The following is a 4,666-nucleotide window of genomic DNA, read 5'->3' as shown; positions in this document are numbered from 1 at the left end:
AATAAATGTACATGTTGTGAAATTATTATAATACACCCATCACCACACATAGTGATCTTTTTCCATTAAATTGTGTTTTTTAGATACATTTCTCTCTCTCTTTCTCTCTCTCTCATATCTTTAGCTATTTTCACGTTTCTCTTTATTTTGATTTTATTTTACTATGTGGGATTTAGGTGCAATATATATTTTAAATACTCTGTCAATAGTTTTTTCAAATGCTTGAAATATTCCTAATTATCTAATATAATACTATAATCTGCTTTTCCTTTTTTTTTTTTTTTTACTGTTCCTTAACTCTGTCCAGCAACAGCAGAATGGTGCTATGTAAGCTATGCACCGGAAAGAGCCAGGAATTCTTTTGCACTACAGTTTAACCTAGAATGGGGACAATTCCCATCCATCAGTTTAAATATAGTGCTGCAATAATCTGCTTCTTATTGGTCTATTGTTTCTTTTGATATGTGTAATATCTTTTTATTTTCTTGAACCTAATTAACCTAAATATTTTAATATGTAATGTTAAAATGCATAAACATCTGTAGTTTGAGTCTTATTTTTTCTAATTTTTTGTTACTGTATAGTTCAGTGTATAATTATTATCTTTGAATTCAATTGTGTTAAAAATATTGTTTGTGGGAATTATTTAGATTTAGCGCAATGATATTTTTCTTCAGAGAAAATTTTATTTTGTTTTCTGTAGGAACCTATGGATGCTAATAATTTAATACATGTGCTATATATATTCAATATTTATATATAATCTATGTACAATATACATAATATATAATACACAATATATTATATATTCAATAATCTAATATATGTTCAAATCAAAAATTTAGTTTAGTTTTTTTTGCCACCTAGAAGAACAGATGCTAAGCCACAGTTCATATGAGAGATGTTTACTTTCAGTTCATATTTATTCCTAGTATCCAGTGTTTTAATATTTAGTTCCCAACTGTTGGTCAGTCCTAGGGATCAACATTGTTTCCTAGGTTGATTAAACCACTACTAAACAAATCATATATGCCTTTTCAAATTAATACATGCCTCAGGCTAATCTTGGCTAGTTAAGTTATTATGTGAACTCATCAGTTTTATAAGGCAAATGATCTTAACATTTTATTGTGTTGTCTTCAGTGGCTGGGTTCTGAATTGCCTAGTATGTTCTTTTTAATTTAATTTATTTATTTTATTTTTGTTCAATTACTGTTGCCCCATTTGCCTAGTATGTTTTTAATGAAGAAAAACTATTCAACCATTAGTCTAATATGTTCTAGACAGCTGGACGTGAAATGAAATCCCTTGACTAAATATACTATTGTCTATGCTTCTTTGACCATTTACCCAGTAAAGTTCTTGAATGAGAACACATTTTTGATAAACATTTATTAAATAAACCATTTGAAATAATTTAAATTGTATTTTTATTTATTTTACATAACTTTACAAAAAAGTTACATAAATAACTTTTTTGCCATTTATTGTGTATCTTAATTATATAGTTTCATTAATCATTTATTTTTAGTATAAGGTCATTATAGTAAAATTTAAATCTTATGTAACAATGTTTAGTATTGTTATAATAATGGGCTAAATATTACATAATTAAATGAGTATTGTTATAGTACTTAGAAATCCTTTTAAAATGTAGTATATATTATTAATATTTTTTTTATATTTTCTGAAATAGGTTAAGGTTTCTGGATAAGCTGGAAAGCATGATTATTTTTATGTTTAAAATAAATGAAATAACTAAAATTGTTCTCAAACATAATTTCGTTGATGGACTATGCAGAGAACAAACAACACTTCCATTCACGTATACATACACACACACAAACAGATACATGCTTTTAAATAATAAATCAAGATGTCTTAGAATTTAAAGATTAATTGACCTGAGCATTTTTAAGGACTGGTAATAGGACCATTCTCTGGAACCAAATAATAAGTTCAAGATATATATCATAGAATTGATAAAAGTTTCAATATAGGAAGTTAGTTCCTTTGTGTCCAGGGGGAGACAATACGCTTATCCCATTTTGATTCAAGGTCACACTCTGATATTAGTGAACTACAGCTCAATCTTGCCCCTTGCATGCTATTTCAGTGTTCGTCTTTGTATATAGACAGCAATTATTGATGAAGAGTTAACTATCAGTAGCTAGAGGAACTTAATTTTGGCCCTTGCTTTTCTTTATAACTGTGATTCCTTTCATTCCTTAATGAAAATGTGAAATAAGAGAAAATGAGATGGAGACACATTTACTGAAACAAAGAATAAGAACTAAACCTTATTTATGTGCTAGCTGTGGAATAACATGCAAGTTATTTAATGACGTTGTTCCCTGTTTTTCTCATTTCTAAATAAGAATAATTTTATCAGGTTTATTATAAGGGCTAGATGAACTAACTAATAAACATTCCTAATATAGGAGTATTGAAAATTTGTGTCATTGTTATCATTATTGCTATGATCATTATTATTATTACTTTCTCTATGACATGGGTCAATCTTATGGTAGGTAGAAGGTGAATTTCACCATTCTGAACTACAATAGACTCTTCAGTGGTCTGACTCACTAAGGATTTTACACAAAGTCTGGACTTATCACAGTGTGATTCACTTACTCCAAAAGCAATTTAAACGTCTCAGTATTAACCATTACTGATATACTACTTTATCTTGATTAGTATGAGAAAGTAACCAATATATAGAAATCTAAATAACTATCTGGAAGTGACAATTGACTATTTTAAAAGACAATTGTAAGCACCACACAAATTAAATTGCTATAGGGGAAGTAAATACACACACACATAATTTTAAGATGAAATATGTATATGTATTTTATCTATATACATATGCATATATTTACACATATACATGTGTGTATATACATATATACACATATTTCATCTTAAAAAATCTTTTAAAATGTGGCAGCTAGAAAATTTCCAAGTACACATGTGGCTCACATTACATTTTTATTGGACAGCTCTGTTGTAAGTTTACAGATTGGAAATGTTTTTTTTATACCTCACCTGGATAATATCTGATTTTCCTGTGTGTAGGCAAAAAGTTTTTCTTTTCAATATTAAAAACAATGGCAAAATTAGTTTATCATGTTATAGATGTAAAATAGGATTAAAATATTGAAAATATGTTCTAACCACCTAATGGTTTTACATTAGTGTTGCCTTTACAACTAGGCAGATAAATAAAAGCAAATACAATATTAAAAATTACACATAAAACATTTAATATAGGTAAATGTATCACTCTTTAATGGAAAAATGTGAATTTTCAACAAATGAAAAATTAGCTTAACTTTTATATAAATGTTAGCCAATACAAACACAAACCTCTGGATGGATTATTTTTTAGGATTTTTTTTATTATAAAACATAAAACTATAAAATAATAAAACAGTGTGAAATGAGTAAGCAAAACACACACATTCTTGACCCATCTTTCCCTTTCAAGGCTTTGTTTGGAATAAAATAATCACAAATGTTGTTATGGTCTCATTTGATGTTAATAAGTGAAATAAATTACTATAACAATATCCTTGATTAGAGAGGTCTGGTGATTCATTTTCAACATTCTGAATCAAAACTGAGACAATAGAGAGACATGGGGAACTATTTGCTAAAGCTATTTGTTAAAGCCTGAATTATATCTTATCATTTTTTTTTCCTTTCCATTGTAGGTTGGGCTAAGTGATCCATGGTGAAGAAATGCGGTCTACTGGTTTACTGCCAGTAGTCCTTGGAAGAATTGCCCAACTCTTCCAACTGTAGCACACCTGGCATGGGCCTGTACAGGTGGATTAAATAGCCCCCAAAACTGAGAGATTGGAAGGACATAATTCTTGCAACAGCAGTGAAATGTGAGCAAAGAGACTTCATCTTAATATCTCAGTAGAGGGTGACAGATGTCCAAGTCATTACATGTCAGATGATAACAAACAAAATTTCAATGATTCCACAGTCCATCTGTTTATCTTTGCCTCAGCTGAGGTACCATATAAATACAATGAGGTGACACAAAGTATAATTAATTTGTGATGAATCAGTAACATGTATTACAAAGACTGAGAAAAAATTTTGGACTCTTAGCCATATTGAGGTTAATTTATAGAAGTAGAGAAAATTGTAATAGAATGAATGGAGAAAGTCAAGGATATTTAATGTACAATACCAAAAATTATTTCTAATGAGGACAAAAACATCATTTTTGAAAAACTAAATAAATGAAGGCAAAAGTTTATTATCTGTGGATGTCAGAAGAAAAAATATCTAATAACAAGGAGAGAGATATTTTACAATAATAAGAGATAAGAAGACATAGTATGGAGGACAAAATACCTAAAACAATTCCAGAAGAGAAAATTAAGAAATAATTAAGTAATAATTACAAACTTAAATTTTAACTATCCCAGAGCTCTTAAATTTTCAGCAAAACACCTATTTTTAGGGAAAAATGAAAATAAAATATGCATACTTAAGTTGAGTGAGTTTTCTGAATTTCAAAGATAAACAGAAACTCTTGAAAAATAAAAAGTAAGAGAGTGGAACAAAATAGTAAATATTAAAAAATATAAATAAATACATCTATTATCAAAATAAATGATAAGTAACTGAATTACTCCTTCAA

General features: G+C 28.2%; 1 non-coding gene across 1 annotated transcript; it reads right to left on the bottom strand.

Moving 5' to 3' along the window:
• Positions 1-284: 284 nt before the first annotated feature.
• Positions 285-422, bottom strand: LOC123812272. The gene has a single exon (XR_006784552.1). It is a non-coding gene; the product is annotated as a small nucleolar RNA SNORA46 (small nucleolar RNA).
• Between the last annotated feature and the right edge of the window lie 4,244 nt (positions 423-4,666).

The sequence above is a fragment of the Phyllostomus hastatus genome, unplaced genomic scaffold (genome assembly GCF_019186645.2).
Source record: "Phyllostomus hastatus isolate PE091 unplaced genomic scaffold, TTU_PhHast_1.1 phas_scaffold_78, whole genome shotgun sequence".
In the NCBI taxonomy this organism is placed as follows: domain Eukaryota; kingdom Metazoa; phylum Chordata; class Mammalia; order Chiroptera; family Phyllostomidae; genus Phyllostomus; species Phyllostomus hastatus.
Note: the sequence above shows the minus strand (reverse complement) of the source record. Positions and strands in the feature narration are given on the sequence as shown.